This window comes from Taudactylus pleione, unplaced genomic scaffold (assembly GCF_031769625.1).
Source record: "Taudactylus pleione unplaced genomic scaffold, aTauple2 ptg000490l, whole genome shotgun sequence".
NCBI classification, from domain to species: Eukaryota; Metazoa; Chordata; class Amphibia; order Anura; family Myobatrachidae; genus Taudactylus; species Taudactylus pleione.
Window position 1 is genome coordinate 1,734,565 of NW_028284892.1, and position 21,274 is coordinate 1,755,838.

The following is a 21,274-nucleotide window of genomic DNA, read 5'->3' on the forward strand; positions in this document are numbered from 1 at the left end:
TGGAGTAAAGCAGATGCATATACTACTGTTCTCTCCTAGAGTAAAGCAGGTGCATATACTACTGTTCTCTCCTAGAGTAAAGCAGGTGCATATACTACTGTTGTCTCCTAGAGTAAAGCAGGTGCATATACTACTGTTCTCTCCTGGAGTAAAGCAGGCGCATATACTACTGTTCTCTCCTAGAGTAAAACAAGCGCATATACTACTGTTCTCTCCTGGAGTAAAGCAGGCGCATATACTACTGTTCTCTCCTGGAGTAAAGCAGGTGCATATATTACTGTTCTCACCTGGAGTAAAGCAGGTGCATATATTACTGTTCTCTCCTGGTGTAACCCAGGCACATATACTACTGTTCTCTCCTGGTGTAACCCAGGCACATATACTACTGCTCTCTCCCAGTGTAACCCAGGCACATATACTACTGTTCTCTCCTGGTGTAACCCAGGCACATATACTACTGTTCTCTCCTGGTGTAACCCAGGCACATGTACTACTGTTCTCTCCTGGTGTAACCCAGGCACATATACTACTGTTCTCTCCTGGAGTAAAGCAGGTGCATATACTACTGTTGTCTCCTAGAGTAAAGCAGGTGCATATACTACTGTTCTCTCCTGGAGTAAAGCCGGTGCATATATTACTGTTCTCTCCTAGAGTAAAGCAGGTGCATATACTACTGTTCTCTCCTAGAGTAAAGCAGGTGCATATACTACTGGTCTCTCCTGGAGTAAAGCAGATGCATATACTACTGTTCTCTCCTAGAGTAAAGCAGGTGCATATACTACTGTTGTCTCCTAGAGTAAAGCAGGTGCATATACTACTGTTCTCTCCTGGAGTAAAGCAGGTGCATATACTACTGTTGTCTCCTAGAGTAAAGCAGGTGCATATACTACTGTTCTCTCCTGGAGTAAAGCAGGTGCATATACTACTGTTGTCTCCTAGAGTAAAGCAGGTGCATATATTACTGTTCTAACATGGAGTAAAGCAGGTGCATATACTACTGTTCTCTCCTGGAGTAAAACAAGCGCATATACTACTGTTCTCTCCTGGAGTAAAGCCGGTGCATATACTACTGTTCTCTCCTGGAGTAAAGCCGGTGCATATACTACTGTTCTCTCCTGGAGTAAAGCCGGTGCATATATTACTGTTCTCTCCTAGAGTAAAGCAGGTGCATATACTACTGTTGTCTCCTGGAGTAAAGCAGGTGCATATACTACTGGTCTCTCCTGGAGTAAAGCAGATGCATATACTACTGTTCTCTCCTAGAGTAAAGCAGGTGCATATACTACTGTTGTCTCCTGGAGTAAAGCAGGTGCATATACTACTGTTCTCTCCTGGAGTAAAGCAGGTGCATATACTAGTGTTCTCTCCTGGAGTAAAGCAGGTGCATATACTACTGTTGTCTCCTAGAGTAAAGCAGGTGCATATACTACTGTTGTCTCCTAGAGTAAAGCAGGTGCATATACTACTGTTGTCTCCTGGAGTAAAGCAGGTGCATATATTACTGTTCTCTCCTGGAGTAAAGCAGGTGCATATACTACTGTTCTCTCCTAGAGTAAAACAAGCGCATATACTACTGTTCTCTCCTGGAGTAAAGCAGGCGCATATACTACTGTTCTCTCCTGGAGTAAAACAAGCGCATATACTACTGTTCTCTCCTGGTGTAACCCAGGCACATATACTACTGTTCTCTCCTGGTGTAACCCAGGCACATATACTCCTGTTCTCTCCTGGTGTAACCCAGGCACATATACTACTGTTCTCTCCTGGTGTAACCCAGGAACTTATACTACTGCTCTCTCCTGGTGTAACCCAGGCGCATATACTACTGTTCTCTCCTGGTGTAACCCAGGCGCATATACTACTGTTCTCTCCTGGTGTAACCCAGGCACATATACTACTGTTCTCTCCTGGTGTAACCCAGGCACATATACTACTGCTCTCTCCTGGTGTAACCCAGGCACATATACTACTGTTCTCTCCTGGTGTAACCCAGGCACATATACTACTGTTCTCTCCTGGTGTAACCCAGGCACATGTACTACTGTTCTCTCCTGGTGTAACCCAGGCACATATACTACTGTTCTCTCCTGGAGTAAAGCCGGTGCATATATTACTGTTCTCTCCTAGAGTAAAGCAGGTGCATATACTACTGTTCTCTCCTAGAGTAAAGCAGATGCATATACTACTGTTCTCTCCTAGAGTAAAGCAGGTGCATATACTACTGTTGTCTCCTAGAGTAAAGCAGGTGCATATACTACTGTTCTCTCCTGGAGTAAAGCAGGTGCATATACTACTGTTGTCTCCTAGAGTAAAGCAGGTGCATATACTACTGTTCTCTCCTGGAGTAAAGCAGGTGCATATACTACTGTTGTCTCCTAGAGTAAAGCAGGTGCATATATTACTGTTGTCTCCTAGAGTAAAGCAGGTGCATATATTACTGTTCTAACATGGAGTAAAGCAGGTGCATATACTACTGTTCTCTCCTGGAGTAAAACAAGCGCATATACTACTGTTCTCTCCTGGAGTAAAGCCGGTGCATATACTACTGTTCTCTCCTGGAGTAAAGCCGGTGCATATACTACTGTTCTCTCCTGGAGTAAAGCAGGTGCATATACTACTGTTGTCTCCTGGAGTAAAGCAGGTGCATATACTACTGGTCTCTCCTGGAGTAAAGCAGATGCATATACTAATGTTCTCTCCTGGAGTAAAGCAGGTGCATATACTACTGTTGTCTCCTGGAGTAAAGCAGGTGCATATACTACTGTTCTCTCCTGGAGTAAAGCAGGTGCATATACTAGTGTTCTCTCCTGGAGTAAAGCAGGTGCATATACTACTGTTCTCTCCTGGAGTAAAGCAGGTGCATATACTAGTGTTCTCTCCTGGAGTAAAGCAGGTGCATATACTAGTGTTCTCTCCTGGAGTAAAGCAGGTGCATATACTATTGTTCTCTCCTGGAGTAAAGCAGGTGCATATATTACCCTTACTGAGCTGCACTCATCTTTTCTACAAGCTAAGCACAATGTGCATTTTTCAAGCCCATTTCAAACTGACAATTAGATGCATATTCCATTTAACTCTACATTAGCCTAATTATGTTTATCTTACTGGTGTCATTCTGTGCTTTCCAGCAGATAATCAGAAAGTTGTTAACTTTATTCACCTTTGAATCCAACATCAAACTGGTCTCTGAGTACAACTGTATGTAATGAAAAGCTGTGTCATATCACGTTGAAATGAGGATACAAGAAAACATCTCTGTGGAATGGTACGTAAACATGCCTGAAAAGCATATAGGAGGTCAGAAAGTTAAAACAGTGCATGTAATAAAAGCTGCAAGAGCTCACATACAAGCCAGTAAATTAAGAATATCTGTAGGTCTTCAAAACTAATGCTTGAGATAGGAATACACTTACAGTCCCACATATGCCGTACGTCCCTCCCATAAAATGTTCAAGTCGTTAGCGGGTGGAAAGGCCAAGAATGCCCATGACATGTCTCCTGAGCTGTAAGAGCCAGTGCCAGAAAGTGTCCTGGCTGATCACAAAGGGGAGCAGACTAAATTGTTTTAGCAGAGGTGGGACAGTCCATGTCTCAGAGCAGCGCCTGAGGTTTTTAATAGATATTGTTTAATAATTTAAGAAGCATAGACCAAAATAGCACTGATCTGTCCTTTACAGGGCCATCCGAACAGGCTCGGTGGGGATATAGCCTGGCCCCGGCCTGCGCGTCCGCATCGGAGATGATGACTTCCAGCCACTTTATGAAATGTACTCTCCCCCCAGCTGTCACCTTCACAGGTTCAGCAAGTAGCAGTACATAAAGGCTCGGAACAGGCCAGTCAGATGAATGCCTGCAGGTGACACGCTGGTGGTAATTTACCAGTACGCTTGGAAATATATTTAAAGCGCAGACGGATTAAGACCCCATGTTATTGTTGGACCCTAGGCAGGAGTCTAGGTTGCATAATGAGTGATCCGAATATGATTTAAAGGGGAACTATTTGTGTAATGATTTTTTATATTGATTTAGCTTCTGTGCTTCAATTCACTTGTGATAATCTTGTGTTTCATACTATTAAACAGAGATTGAAAATGCTGCATTGCCCAATTTAACAAAGGTAGAAGAAAAGAGGCCTAGGTATATGGCGGGAGTACACAGTCTGGTTCTTACAGTTACTATTTTGTTATCAGATATTCCGGTTTCAAGAGCTGTGTCCCAGGGCAACTTGTGTCTCTGCGGCTGGGAGTTATGCTCCCTATGTAGATTGTATGGGCATGCATGGATCTATAGCAACGACACACCAGCCACCAGCGGATGACAGCAGAGCTCACGGACTACACACACACTATCTGCCATCACCGATTCACAGCGCCAGAACTTCATTATTTGTATGCTAAATATAGATGGGTGTGAATTTTGTTGGGCCATTGGTTAGTACTGAAAAACAGGGACAGTTCTGTGTCTGACCTCCCAGCTGGCCTGATTTTGGAGAGACAGTCCTGATTATCATGTCTCAAAGGGGTGGAACTCGCAAAAAAGTAGGTGTGGGTTTCTTTTAAACAACTGGAATTTCTAGCTGGTTCGGATGAGGAGGCTCAATTTCTGTTGGGTGACATGCAGTGGACTGGTGCCAGGTATGTCCATATTTTATACATATACATACTCTGGGAATGGGATTGAAATACCGGCGGCTGTTCAAATATCGACTGTGAAAGCCCGACAGGAGGAAATCCCGACGCGGGCTGGTAAGTATCCTAACCCTCCCTTGGTGGTGCCTAACCCTAAAACTCCCGGGGTGGACTTGTACCTAACCCCCCCTTTCCACACCCTAAACCTAACCCTCTCAGGGGAGTGGTGCCTAACCTCCCCCAGTGGTGCCTACCCCCCCTGTCCCTAGCCCAACCCTAACCCTCCCGGGGGTGGTGCCTAAACCTAACCCTCCCCCCCGCAGCTATCTCCTAAGAAGCCCCGGACTTGCCTAGTTCTGGATGGCGTCTGTTAGGATTCCGGCGTCGGGATTAAGATAGGCGTCGGTATTTCGACGCCTTTCTTAAGTGCCGTGTCGGGCTTGAACCGTCAGCATTTAGACCGGCGGCATCTCGTCCAGCGGTCTAATAACTGCATACCATACTCTGCATATGCTACATACATTATATGTATAGATATATTACAATTATTGTATGTTAGTCCTGTGCTGGGAAAGCCGACCAATCATATGCTCTGGAGGGGGGATTATGGGAAGCTGTAATCTCTTTTTGCATTTGCAGTATAGGCGGCCATATTGTGAGCTGCACCAGTATTCATGAGATGGTAGCCTATCTGTCCATTAAAAAGTAGCGACATCATTGGGGCATCTTTGGTTGATATGAGTTACAGCAGCTCCGTATTGAGAGCCTGATTCAGAGCCGGACGCTCTTTCAGAGCGCTCGCTCTGAATCAGTGCCCGCCTATTGTTTTTTTAGAGCGGCCTCCTGGCCGCTCGCATAGCTGTGGGTGACCACCCACAGCTAGTGCGATCGGTCAGGATGATGGTCGCGATGGTCAAGACCATCGCGACCATCGGACCTGCGACGAGACCCTTGTGGTAGGGTCTCGTTGCCGCAAGTCCCAGTGGACGACTTGCTCTTACAGAGCAAGAAGTCCACCCACTGACATCACTTGTGATGTCAGTGGGGCCAGCCCCAGACGGTAGGCGTTCCCATGAGAACGCCTCCGTCTGGGCAGCCACGCCCACCAAAGTGGGCGTGCTGTCACTCACCATCGACAGCACGCCCCCTTTGGTGCGAGACCCGGAGCGACGGCTTGCCCATCGCTATCCGGTGCTCGCGCATGCGCACGACGGAGCAGCGCTTGCGGGCGCTCAGCGCTTGCGAGCGGGTCTGAATCAGGCCCTGAGTTTTAGCCATTTGTTATTGACTTTCCATAGAAAATCTAATTTTACAGTACTCCCATTTTTTTTTTTTTAAAGCGTTTGTTTTCAGCAAAAATTCTCTAGCACTGAACCATCAATTCAAAGGAGAGAAGTAATTGCTGCATTGGATCTACATACAAAACAGATGTTGTGTGTGTGATCATTGTTATGTTCTTAATTTACCCCCTACGCTGCAGCCATCACTGGTAATGCTTCACAGGTCTTACAGGCAGAGCAAAAGGTCACAATTGTAGGGACCTAATTATGAGAACTAAAGAAAGTTTGGTTTTATTTTATCCTGTATTGCTGATTGCTGATGTCATTGTTACCAACAGCCAGAATTTATTTTTACATGCACAGAAATTATTCCTTCTCTTATACTGGCTAACAAGGGGGCTGTCATTAAGTGTATAAACTCAAGGTTCCCAAATTCCGCCAGTAGAGTCCAGGTTTTAAGGCTATCCATGCTTGAGCGCAGGTGACTTAGCATTTCAGTCATTTTGATTTGACCTTCTGTGCTCAATCATGGATAGCCTTAAAACCTGGACTGTAATGGCGGAGTTTGGGAAGCTCTGGTATAAACTATTTGTCAAAGCAACAAAAGGTTACGTGTGGCTAAATAAAGAATATACATCCAGTTTATCTGTCTAATTGTAAAAGCCATTTAAGCATAGTTGCCTCTATACCTAGAATGTTTCAGTAGACTCTGAAATTAAGGGGAGACCTGCTGGACTCCAGTGGGACGCAAGATATTCTCCTTGGGAAGCACTTACCTTCCGCAAGGTGGGTGGGACGTGACACAAATCATGTAATCAAGCCCCGCCCACTTCAGAAAACAGTAGGAGGGGCACGATGGCAGGGATGGCGTCACCAAGCCCTGGCCACCTCCTCTGCTGGTTATTGCCCTGGCCACCTCCATGAGCTGCGAGGTTCAATCCAACTGCGGGTACTCGCGTGCGGGGTAATCCCCGCTAATTGAATAGGTTCGTCACGACTAATTGTATACCCCCCTATAACTCTGATTTGTTCCAAAAAAGCATCCTGAGGGATTTATACAAGGCTATGGGTGGTAAATATACAGGGTGATCTGTAAAATAGTTCTGTAGAAGAGCTGATATATTAGGCGTCATATGTCAACTCTTCCAAAAACGTGTGCGCTCCAGATGTCTACACTGAGAGCATTTTACTTTATATATGGTAGAAAGAGAAGAGGGGGCATTGATCTGAAGAATGTGTGGGAGGAAGGGGGGATCATTTTGGCTGTATGAGGTGATCCTAGTTGTATGAATCTATGGAATACCCCCTATTTTAATAAATGGAACTTCCCGGTTAGAGTGGCACTGCCAGGGGCAATCTTCATGTCTTTTTTGGTTTCATTGACTCTTACGCAATGGGTGGAGCCACCTTCTTGGGTTTATAAGAAACACAGGCTGACCAGCTGTCAGTGGTGCTTCTTGGATTTGGCAAGATCCAATGCAAAAGAAGATCCAAATATCAGAGCCTGCGCCACCGATATATATCTAAACGGCGGTTCAGAAAAATATAGACAGGATACTAAAGATGACTCAGCGTTTGCGTCCGTGTATAGAGATCTGTGTACTTAGAATCAGCCCCAATGTGGCCTAAATATCATGTTTCGGGTCCGTATCTATAGGCTATAACCACTTGTGAAATTCCATAGAGATGTGTCCTCACTTACTGGTTGTCCGCACACCATGCGACAGGAGACACCCGATGTGACCGAGACGCTCCGAGAGGTGTATTGTACCATATTTTTCTCTACATTTTAGATATAGTCGCATAGCAGACGCAGTGAAAAGCCGCTCACAGTGTACTAGAGATGCTAGAATGTGACTTTAACTGCGCACAATTATTTTGCATGTGTATAAAGTTACAGATTAAGCCCAACGGAACTTGCCGTTAGAAAAAGCCGCGGCGACTCGCATCGGAGCCCTTTTTACGCAGATTCAGACTCAAATTGTGCATGTTAAATGGATCAGTGCAATGTAGCAATGTAGTTTTCTCACTTCCATTTGTATTTAAGTAAATAAAACGCACATCTTGTGCGAGAAAGACGCTCGGCCAAGCTGCATGAGACCTGGTGCACTAAGAGGGTTTGTTTGGCGCGACTAAAGCAACAGTGAGAAAGGACACATCACCCTTCCTCCCAGAGGAAGACCCGAATGGGGATGAAACGCGTCGGAGCTCCTGAAATGTACACGTCGCTACTGACTAACACTAGGTCTGATCTTACTCAGAAATTGCTAACCTCGTCGCACGCAGTGAGCACTCATGCTGGGAATGCTGTCGCAGTGTCTAATTTATACACTCCTCTGTAACGGCGTTCAAGCGGACAGGCACGCTTGCGTTTTGCCGACCACCCTACCCACTTCGACATCGTCAAACGCTCACTTCCTGTCAATCACTCTGCGATGGGTCTGTGTGGTCTCTGCGATCGCAGTACGATCGCAGTGGTGTCTTCGTGCACTAGGATGCGCGTGCAGTACGCAACAATCGGTCGTCTGCGTGCGTAACCGCAATATCGATCCGTAATGTGTCAGGCCCACAGTTTGCATCATCATGGTCACGCCTCACACTGCCACGAATCGTAACATTTCACAGGGGAAGACAGGGCCACTATGGGTTTCATCAGGGTGCATTGGTTTCCTCCCACAATCCAAAAATATACTAGTAGGTAAATTGGATCCTGACAAAAATGAACCCTTCTGTGTGTACATGTGATAAGGAATATCGCCATAGCGATTACGCATGCAATCTCATTGCGAAGATATGCTAATGATTGATATCGTAATGCCATACGCAGCCTAACATAAGGACGCCCACTTTACCTTACACACATCCGTAATACTTAGCAAGTCTGCGAAACAAAAGGTAACATGGAGTACAATCGCAGCCTCACGCACACTTGCACGAGGTCCGACCTTACTCAGGAATTGCTAACATTATAGCACGCAGTGAGTACACAAGCTGCGTAAGGCATCGCAATGGCTAATTTATGCACGCCCCTATAACGGCGTTCAAACACACTGGCACGCCTGCGTTTCGCCGTCCACCCCCCGTCACCACCCCCAATTGGTACTTCCTGTCAATAACTCTGCGATGGGTCTGCGCAGTCACTGCGATCGCAGTCCTGATCACAGTGGAGTGTTCACGCATACGCACTGCGATGCATGCGCAGAATGCGACAATCGCCTGATTGCGTGCGTAATCGCAGTTGCGATGGGTAGTGATCAGGCCCATAGATTGGAAGCTCCACTGGGGCAGTGACTGAGGTGAATGACTATAGTGCAGAATATGTGTGCGCTATATAAATAATTGTATGCTGTAATTAATCTGTAGAGTGACATCAGCACTGTCTCTGGTACTTTCAGTGTATTTGGGCTCAGGGCCGTAGCTAGGGTAGTGCTGCCGGTGCCATGGCACAGGACACCACAGGTCAGGGGGCGCTGTTTGGGTCTGTCAAATTTCTGTTTATTATCATTCTTGCTTGTAGCTTCCTCTTATTTTATCCCCAGCATCTCCTGGCCTCTCCTATCTCTTCCCTGGCCCTTCCCCATGAGGCCATTCCCCTTTTTTGGGTGCATTATGTCCCTTTGAAAAATGAGGGGGTCGCCAATGCTCTTCCTGGCACAGGGCACCAAAAAGTCTAGTTACGGCTCTGTTTGGGCTTTTTAATGTATAGTACATATGGGGGATTAAGGTCTCAGAGGTCAAGGAAGTCTTATTTTCTTCATTGCTCTGCACTTCCTGTGCTATGTTTACTGTATGGTGTTATGTGTGTACTGTCTGCAAGGTATTATGTGATGTTTATACTGTACATTATGGTTTTATGTGATAAGTATATGGTATGTTATGTGTATACTGTATGTGAGGTATTACGTGATGTGTATACTGTATGTGAGGTGTTATGATTATACTATATCATCCTCGCCGACTGTCCAGCAATGGCTTGCCGACTTTCTGGCAATCTCCTCCAAGGGTGTGGCGACGGCAATGGTGGACACCCCACCATCGTAGCCCCTTCCCCTGCTATACAATGCAGAGATTAACGGCACTGCGGGGCCGCGATGACGCAATCATGCTGCTACACAGTGCCAACCTGGATGCACCCTCCAGAGGGGGCAGCCAGAAAGTCGGCAAGCCTGTACTGTATGTGCGGTGTTGTGATGTGTATACTATATGCAAGACTGTATTTTGTGATGTGAATACTGTATGTGTGGTGTTATGTGATGTGTGTACTATATGTGAGGTTATGTGATGTGTATACTATATGCGAGGTATTTTGTGATGTGTATACTGTACGCGTGGTGTTATGTGTATATGGTATGTGAGGTATATACACAATATGAGGTGTTTGTGCGGTGTTATGTGATGTGTGTATTGTATGTGTGGCGTGATGTGTATGTGTGGTGTTATGTGATGTGTATACTATATGCGAGGTATTTTGTGATGTGTATACTGTACGTGTGGTGTTATGTGTACATGGTATGTGAGGTGTATACGGAATATGAGGTGTTTGTGCGGTGTTATGTGATCTGTGTATTGTATGTGTGGCGTGATGTGTATGTGTATACTGTATGTGTGGTGTTTTGTGATGTGTATACTATATGTGTGGCGTTATATGATGTGAGATGTGATGTGTATACTGTATAAGTGGTGTTATGTGATGTGTGTACTGTATGTGAGATGTGATGTGTATACTGTATGTGAGGTGTTATGTGATATGTATACTGTATGTGAGGTGCTATGTGAGGTGTATACTGTATGTGAGATGTGATGTATATACTATATGTGAGATGTGATGTGTATACTGTATGTGAGCTGTGATGTGTATACTGTATGAGGTGCTATGTGATGTGTATACTGTACGTGACACGTTATGTGATGTGTATACTGTATGTGTGGTGTTATATGATGTGTATGTGAGATGTGTATACTGTATGTGATGTGCATACAATATGTGAGGTATTATGTGATGTGTTTACTGTATCTTAGAGGTTATGTGTATACTGTACATGTGGTGCTACGTGATGTATATATTGCATACTGTATGTGAGGTGCTATGTGATGTGTATACTGCATGTGAGGTGTTACGTGACGTGTATACTGTATGTGAAATGTTATGTGACGTGTACTGTTTTTGAGATGTTATGTGATATGTATACTGTATGTGTAGTGTCATTAGATGTGATGTAAATACTGTGTATACTGTATGTATACTGTATGTGTGGTGTCAGTAGATGTGATGTAAATACTGTGTATACTGTATGTGTGGTGCTATGTGTATACTATATGTGTGGTGTCAGTAGATGTGATGTAAATACTGTGTATACTGTATGTGTGGTGCTATGTGTATACTGTATGTGCTGTATGTGTGGTGTCAGTAGATGTGATGTAAATACTGTGTATACTGTATGTGTGGTGTCAGTAGATGTGATGTAAATACTGTGTATACTGTATGTGTGGTGCTATGTGTATACTGTGTGTGTGTGGTGTCAGTAGATGTGATGTAAATACTGTGTATACTGTATGTGTGGTGCTATGTGTGGTGTCAGTAGATGTGATGTAAATACTGTGTATACTGTATGTGTGGTGTCAGTAGATGTGATGTAAATACTGTATGTGTGGTGTCAGTAGATGTGATGTAAATACTGTATGTGTGGTGCTATGTGTGTACTGTATGTGTGGTGCTATGTGTGTACTGTATGTGTGGTGCTATGTGTGTACTGTATGTGTGGTGCTATGTGTGTACTGTATGTGTGGTGCTATGTGTATACTGTATGTGTGGTGTCAGTAGATGTGATGTAAATACTGTGTATACTGTATGTGTGGTGTCAGTAGATGTGATGTAAATACTGTGTATACTGTATGTGTGGTGCTATGTGTATACTGTATGTGTGGTGTCAGTAGATGTGATGTAAATACTGTGTATACTGTATGTGTGGTGCTATGTGTATACTGTATGTGGTGCTATGTGTGGTGTCAGTAGATGCGATGGAAATATTGTGTATACTGTATGTGTGGTGCTATGTGTATACTGTATGTGGTGCTATGTGTGGTGTCAGTAGATGCGATGGAAATATTGTGTATACTGTATGTGTGGTGCTATGTGTATACTGTATGTGTGGTGTCGGTAGATGTGATGTAAATACTGTGTATACTGTATGTGTGGTGCTATGTGTATACTGTATGTGTGGTGTCAGTAGATGTGATGTAAATACTGTGTATACTGTATGTGTGGTGCTATGTGTATACTGTATGTGTGGTTCTATGTGTATACTGTATGTGGTGCTATGTGTATACTGTATGTGTGGTGTCAGTATATGTGATGTAAATACTGTGTATACTGTATGTGTGGTGCTATGTGTATACTGTATGTGGTGCTATGTGTATACTGTATGTGTGGTGTCAGTAGATGTGATGTAAATACTGTGTATACTGTATGTGTGGTGCTATGTGTATACTGTATGTGTATACTGTATGTGTGGTGCTATGTGTATACTGTATGTGTGGTGCTATGTGTATACAGTATGTGGTGCTATGTGTATACTGTATGTGTGGTGTCAGTAGATGTGATGTAAATACTGTGTATACTGTATGTGTGGTGCTATGTGTATACTGTATGTGTATACTGTATGTGTGGTGCTATGTGTATACTGTATGTGTGGTGTCAGTAGATGTGATGTAAATACTGTGTATACTGTATGTGTGGTGCTATGTGTATACTGTATGTGTGGTGCTATGTGTATACTGTATGTGTGGTGTCAGTAGATGTGATGTAAATACTGTGTATACTGTATGTGTGGTGCTATGTGTATACTGTATGTGTGGTGTCAGTAGATGTGATGTAAATACTGTGTATACTGTATGTGTGGTGCTATGTGTATACTGTATGTGTGGTGCTATGTGTATACTGTATGTGTGGTGCTATGTGTATACTGTATGTGTGGTGTCAGTAGATGTGATGTAAATACTGTGTATACTGTATGTGTGGTGCTATGTGTATACTGTATGTGGTGCTATGTGTATACTATATGTGTGGTGTCAGTAGACGTGATTTAAATACTGTGTATACTGTATGTGTGGTGCTATGTGTATACTGTATGTGTGGTGTCAGTAGATGTGATGTAAATACTGTGTATACTGTATGTGTGGTGCTATGTGTATACTGTATGTGTGGTGTCAGTAGATGTGATGTAAATACTGTGTATACTGTCTGTGTGGTGCTATGTGTGTACTGTATGTGTGGTGCTATGTGTATACTGTATGTGTGGTGTCAGTAGATGTGATGTAAATACTGTGTATACTGTATGTGTGGTGCTATGTGTATACTGTATGTGTGGTGTCAGTAGATGTGATGTAAATACTGTGTATACTGTCTGTGTGGTGCTATGTGTATACTGTATGTGGTGCTATGTGTATACTGTCTGTGTGGTGCTATGTGTATACTGTATGTGGTGCTATGTGTATACTGTATGTGTGGTGTCAGTAGATGTGATGTAAATACTGTGTATACTGTATGTGTGGTGCTATGTGTATACTGTATGTGTGGTGTCAGTAGATGTGATGTAAATACTGTGTATACTGTATGTGTGGTGTCATTAGATGTGATGTAAATACTGTGTATACTGTATGTGTGGTGTCATTAGATGTGATGTAAATACTGTGTATACTGTATGTGGTGCTATGTGTATACTGTATGTGTGGTGTCAGTAGATGTGATGTAAATACTGTGTATACTGTATGTGTGGTGCTATGTGTATACTGTATGTGGTGCTATGTGTATACTGTATGTGTGGTGTCAGTAGATGTGATGTAAATACTGTGTATACTATATGTGTGGTGTCAGTAGACGTGATGTAAATACTGTGTATACTGTATGTGTGGTGTCATTAGATGTGATGTAAATACTGTGTATACTGTATGTGGTGCTATGTGTATACTGTATGTGTGGTGTCAGTAGATGTGATGTAAATACTGTGTATACTGTATGTGTGGTGCTATGTGTATACTGTATGTGGTGCTATGTGTATACTGTATGTGTGGTGTCAGTAGATGTGATGTAAATACTGTGTATACTATATGTGTGGTGTCAGTAGACGTGATGTAAATACTGTGTATACTGTATGTGTGGTGTCATTAGATGTGATGTAAATATTGTGTATACTGTATATGTATACTGTATGTGTGGTGCTATGTGTATACTGTATGTGTGGTGCTATGTGTATACTGTATGTGTGGTGTCAGTAGATGTGATGTAAATACTGTGTATACTGTATGTGTGGTGCTATGTGTATACTGTATGTGGTGCTATGTGTATACTGTATGTGTGGTGTCAGTAGATGTGATGTAAATACTGTGTATACTGTATGTGTGGTGCTGTGTGTATACTGTATGTGTGGTGCTATGTGTATACTATATGTGTGGTGTCAGTATATGTGATGTAGATACTGTGTATACTGTATGTGTGCTGTGATGACCTGTGTATACTGTTATTGCGGTGTTCTGCAATGTCCTGTGCATACAGTACAGTATGTATGAATGTTCTGTGTATAATGTGCATATGAAGTTACCATAAGACATAACACAGAACAGCTGGAGAGCGGGGGCTCAGCTAGCAGGGTCCAGCTGTGCAGGCAGCCCCGGCCTGATGGATATCCCTTTAAAGCTGGCCACGTGCAGTCTGGCAATACAGGAGACAGTGACGCCATTGTGACGTCAATTGCAGCTTTGGGAGAATGTAGGGCCTGGGCTAACATAAAGAGTTGTGAAAAATCATAAAACAATGATAGTGCATAGGAGGAAAAGAAAACATAGGCGTGGAGCCAAGGGTGCAGGCGAGACTAGCAGTGAGTGGATCACAGCCGGATCACACTCATATATTTCTCCCCGACTTTCCCAATGCTGAGCTGCTCACAGCCCTGCCTGAATGTAAACACTGTATCCTTCCTCAGCAGAAAAATAGTCCCTGCCAGCACTGTATAGCTGCCCTAATTCTCGATGTGGATTCTGTCAGTCAGGGTCACCAGATGCCTAGATGCCAGCATTTTAAAATAGTTTCATGGGACACTTTCCTGCATTCTTCGGTGCATTTAAGTATATTGCACACAATAATGTCTCAGCGAACCGTAAGGCCATGCGAATAATAACCGGGGATGAAACGTAATAGGGCCCCTTAGCAAGATGGCCATCAAACAGCTGCGGCTTTGCCACCATTGCAACATTTCTTGTGATAGCATGTAGCCATAGCAAGATAACCATTGCATGGTGTAACCACTGTTTACTAATTAACGCACATGTAAAGTGAAACATGTAAATTTGCGCATGCGTAAAGGAGCTGTGTTGCAGACACCGAGCATGCGATGTTGGCAACCAGCGCAATCTGTCATCGAAAGAACATCAACGGTTGCCAGCAATGGGTTTTCGATGACCATTTCTAGCCCCGCTGAGCGCCCACCAGAGCTGCTTTGGGATATTTCTCCTCTCTGGGTATCTCAGAATGCTGCGCAAACTCTGGTGTTCCGTTATTCCATTCTGCGGAGAAGGACACCCTGGAAGGCTCCTCAGTAAAGTCATTAAGAGAAAGGAAGAAGGGGAAGAGTTTCCCACCTAGAAACCTATGGGCCTCAAAGTTCTAGGTATGCTCCACCATGGAGCATTAAGGGACTGATTCACAGTTGTATGCAAACCCGATGGTTTACGTAAAACTCCGATGTTTGACGATCGGCGCAGGATCTGTATACTGCGCATGTGCCGATCTGTCTGTGCCATGACTGTCTGTGCCCACTAAGCCGCAACTCCATTGACGTGCCGCCACCGTTTGCGTCCGCTGCCGCATCTCCGGACGAAGAGGTGGATCACAGAAGGCGGCAGGAGGCATCTGTTTACGCAAGACGCATCCTGCTTCTTTGGCATATTATAGCGCAGCCGTTGCATAGAAAGACGCAGCGGCTTTGCTACTGTCTACTGTGTTCAACTCTGAATCAGGAGCTAACATCCCAATCATGAGACACTTATTAAATTTGATTATAACTTTTTTTTTTTTCTTTTAAATACTTCTCTTCATTAAATATTAATTTAAGTAATTTCTGTGGGCACAGGGGGAGTTTTTGCAATGTTTTTGTTTTTGTCTTCTAGTTTATACAGTAGTTGCCTGTGAATTTTGCGTTTCATATTGACTATTTAGCTGAAGTCATGTTGCAGGTATACAGAATTACAAATTGGGCACTCTGGACCTCATTCAGAGTCGGTCGAAGCGGCCGCACGGTCGTACGGGAAAAGGGGCCAGATATGCAAACGATTCCCTCGCAAGTTGCGTCCCTAAGTTCGGATCGGCTGCTGGCCGACCAAGGGGAGGAAGCCGCCGGAAGACAAAAAAATACGCCCCCTTCTCATACACATTACATGTCATCTCCGGGCATATATGGATTAATCAAGACCATCGGGAACCATCGGAACTGGTCGTAGAGCTTAAGGTTGACCATACCCTCTCTTAAGCTCTACGATCATGTCAGTGTAAAAACCTCCCATGTCACATGTGCCATGACGCTACTTTGTTAATTATGCACTCCCATAAACCGTATGCACTCCCATAAAACGCCGTTCGCATAATTAATCACGCCTGCGTTCGGATCTCCACTCCCCCGTTTTCAAGCACCTTCCCCTGTTACCACCCACAAACGCCTCAATCTGTCACTCAAACTACCGACCTGACTGGGTTCAAGGAGAGAGAACTTTCTGATCGTAGCGGCTAGTTTGCGCACGCGCACTGCGAACTTTACGCATGTGCAGTATAGCGAACATCGGTGGCGTACGACCGTGCGGCCGCTTCGACCGACTCTGAATGAGGTCCTCTGGGCCCATGTTTCACGTAGTTGAGTGATTTTTTGCAACTGTGCATGCGCGGAAACTCCTCCGGTGCCTGTGTTACAGAGAGTGTACGCACATAAGTGCTGTTGCGATCGGGACAGACGGTATCAGATATGACAGAAAAGTGATGGGCAGTGTCTGGGAGGTGGCTAGTATTGCACCAATCAGTATTACAGTGTGCACGGACGCTAAACGTGGGCGTCTCAGTACTCGCACGTTTGGCCAAATGGGTATACACAGGGGAAGAAGTTTGTGGCCTCATAGACGGACGACCTGTGGACCCTTCTTACCATCCCGGTGCCCTTGGGCAGTGGCTACCACTGTAGTATAATTATTTTGTTCCCATAGTAATGTTCATATATTATATGTGCCCTTTTTAAATAAATAAATAAATAAATTAGTGCCCCATCAAGAAATTAATAAAAATTGTTGCCCCATTGAAAATAAATAAATAAAAAAAGAAGTGCTTCAAAATAGACTAAACGTGCACCCATATTATAAATAGAAAAAATAATTTGCCTATATATTTGTAATATTTTAATTATTGTCCTTTTTATGTATTAAAAACAAAAACATAAGTTGCCACTATTTAGAAAAAAAATGACTAAGTAATTTTATAACTTTATACTTACCTGTACCCCATTACTGTCCTCCGTAATCCAAAGGAAAAAATAGGATGTCAATGGATGTTTTTATTTAATTGGACTTAATTTGTAATTGTATATTGTATTTTTTTGTGGTAATTTCAACTTGGTATTTATTAATAACACTTAGACACAGACAGATGATCTTATGTATACGGGGGCCTGATTCATTACGGAACGCTATTGCTACAGCTTACGGCAGATGGGCGATTGTTGCATACTGTGCATGCATCGCAGTGCGCGAAGACACCGCTGCGATCACGGAGACCACGCAGAGCCATCGCAGAGTGAGTGACAGGCAGTGAGTGTTTGGATGTGGTGAAGGGGGGGTGGTCGGAGAAACGCAGGCGTGCCTGACCGTTTGAACGCCGTTGCGTGGGCGTGCATATATTAGCCATTGCAATTGCATACGCAGCTTGAGTACTCACTGCGTGCAACCAGGTTAGCAATTTCTAAGTTAGGTCAGGGCTGCTGTCATTCTGCGTGTGGGGCCGATGGTACTGTTACCGATGTTTATGGAGGTTTTGCAAGGTATTACGGATGTGAGATAGTGGGAGGCAGTGGGCGTCTCTATGCTGGCAGTGCGACAGTATTGCGATAGCATTCATTAGCATATTTGCGATTACGGAGCTGTGATCGCAATATCGATCCTTACTGAATCAGGCCCATGATGCCTAATCGCCATGCTATGGGCCTGATTTAGAGATGGTTGCTAATGCAGCCGCACTCCCAGCCTCTCGCAACAGTGGTTGCGGGAATATGCAAATGCTTATGTACGCCTTCGTTTTGTTCTCCACGGTGCGATGGAGTGTACGATCAATGAGACGCCCACTTTCAGGCTCCGTGGTCTGTACATTTGCGATGAAGTTTGTAAACACCGACTCAACATCGGTCACACCATCAACATTTGCGGTAGCCTGTTATCTCCTCTAGCTACTCTCCTCTAATCCAACTAAATATGGCCTCTGAAGCTGTGGATTTGCGATTGGGGATGCAGCACCGTTCCCAGACACACCTCTACACTCCCATAATATGTCTATGAAACGGCTCCTTATTGCGATCACTTTAGGTCATCGCCCAATCTCCACCCTGATACGCCGAGAGATTGCAAATCCCTAATGTGTTAGCGATTCTGTACGCAATTGCCAATGGCATAGGACTTGGGTTCACAGGTGCAAGGTAGGGTATCCTGGATTTTTGACGCATGCGCACTAGCAAAACGTCACTCAACTGCGGGTACATCTGAAGAGCGTCCATCTCTAAATTAGGCTCTATATTGTGTACAAATGGTGTAATGTAGTTTTAGAATTGACTACTAACACTGTTTATCCTGGTATCAACGTGGTGCATATACTAATGTTCTCTCCTAGCAAAAGCTGGTGCATATACTAATGTTCTCTCCTAGCAAAAAGCTGGTGCATGTACTAATGTTCTCTCCTAGCAAAAAGCTGGTGCATGTACTAATGTTCTCTCCTAGTAAAAAGCTGGTGCATATACTAAACTAATGTTCTCTCCTAGTAAAAAGCTGGTGCATGTACTAATGTTCTCTCCTATTAAAAAAGCTGGTGCATATACTAATGTTCTCTCCTAGCAAAAAGCTGGTGCATATACTAATGTTCTCTCCTAGTAAAAAGCTGGTGCATATACTAATGTTCTCTCCTAGTAAAAAGCTGGTGCATATACTAATGTTCTCTCCTAGTAAAAAGCTAGTGCATATACTAATGTTCTTTCCTAGCAAAAAGCTGGTGCATATACTAAAGTTCTCTCCTAGTAAAAAGCTGGTGCATATACTAAAGTTCTCTCCTAGTAAAAAGCTGGTGCATATACTAAAGTTCTCTCCTAGTAAAAAGCTGGTGCATATACTAATGTTCTTTCCTAGCAAAAAGCTGGTGCATATACTAATGTTCTCTCCTAGTAAAAAGCTGGTGCATATACTACTGTTCTCTCCTAGTAAAAAGCTAGTGCATGTACTAATGTTCTCTCCTAGTAAAAAGCTGGTGCATATACTAATGTTCTCTCCTAGTAAAAAGCTGGTGCATGTACTAATGTTCTCTCCTAGTAAAAAGCTGGTGCATATACTAATGTTCTCTCCTAGTAAAAAGCTGGTGCATATACTAATGTTCTCTCCTAGTAAAAAGCTGGTGCATATACTAATGTTCTCTCCTAGTAAAAAGCTGGTGCATATACTAAAGTTCTTTCCTAGCAAAAAGCTGGTGCATATACTAAACTAATGTTCTCTCCTAGTAAAAAGCTAGTGCATGTACTAATGTTCTCTCCTAGTAAAAAGCTGGTGCATATACTAATGTTCTCTCCTAGAAAAAAGCTGGTGCATATACTAATGTTCTCTCCTAGTAAAAAGCTGGTGCATATACTAATGTTCTCTCCTAGTAAAAAGCTGGTGCATATACTAATGTTCTCTCCTAGTAAAAAGCTGGTGCATATATTACTGTTCTCTCCTAGTAAAAAGCTGGTGCATATACTAATGTTCTCTCCTAGTAAAAAGCTAGTGCATATACTAATGTTCTCTCCTAGTAAAAAGCTGGTGCATATACTAATGTTCTCTCCTAGCAAAAAGCTGGTGCATATACTAATGTTCTCTCCTAGTAAAAAGCTAGTGCATATACTAAAGTTCTCTCCTAGTAAAAAGCTGGTGCATATACTAAAGTTCTCTCCTAGTAAAAAGCTGGTGCATATACTAATGTTCTCTCCTAGTAAAAAGCTGGTGCATATACTACTGTTCTCTCCTAGTAAAAAGCTGGTGCATATACTACTGTTCTCTCCTAGTAAAAAGCTGGTGCATATACTAATGTTCTCTCCTAGTAAAAAGCTGGTGCATATACTAATGTTCTCTCCTAGTAAAAAGCTGGTGCATATACTACTGTTCTCTCCTAGTAAAAAGCTGGTGCATATACTAATGTTCTCTCCTAGTAAAAAGCTGGTGCATATACTAATGTTCTCTCCTAGTAAAAAGCTGGTGCATATACTAATGTTCTCTCCTAGTAAAAAGCTGGTGCATATACTAATGTTCTCTCCTAGTAAAAAGCTGGTGCATATACTAATGTTCTCTCCTAGTAAAAAGCTGGTGCATATACTAATGTTCTCTCCTAGTAAAAAGCTGGTGCATATACTACTGTTCTCTCCTAGTAAAAAGCTGGTGCATATACTAATGTTCTCTCCTAGTAAAAAGCTGGTGCATATACTAATGTTCTCTCCTAGTAAAAAGCTGGTGCATATACTACTGTTCTCTCCTAGTAAAAAGCTGGTGCATATACTAAAGTTCTCTCCTAGTAAAAAGCTGGTGCATATACTAATGTTCTCTCCTAGTAAAAAGCTGGTGCATATACTAATGTTCTCTCCTAGCAAAAAGCTGGTGCATATACTAATGTTCTCTCCTAGTAAAAAGCTAGTGCATATACTAAAGTTCTCTCCTAGTAAAAAGCTGGTGGATATACTAAAGTTCTCTCCTAGTAAAAAGCTGGTGCATATACTAATGTTATCTCCTAGTAAAAAGCTGGTGCATATAATAATGTTCTCTCCTAGTAAAAAGCTGGTGCATATAATAATGTTCTCTCCTAGTAAAAAGCTGGTGCATATACTAAAGTTCTCTCCTAGTAAAAAGCTGGTGCATATACTAATGTTCTCTCCTAGTAAAAAGCTGGTGCATATACTAAAGTTCTCTCCTAGTAAAAAGCTGGTGCATATACTAAAGTTCTCTCCTAGTAAAAAGCTGGTGCATATACTAATGTTCTCTCCTAGTAAAAAGCTGGTGCATATACTAATGTTCTCTCCTAGTAAAAAGCTGGTGCATGTACTAATGTTCTCTCCTAGT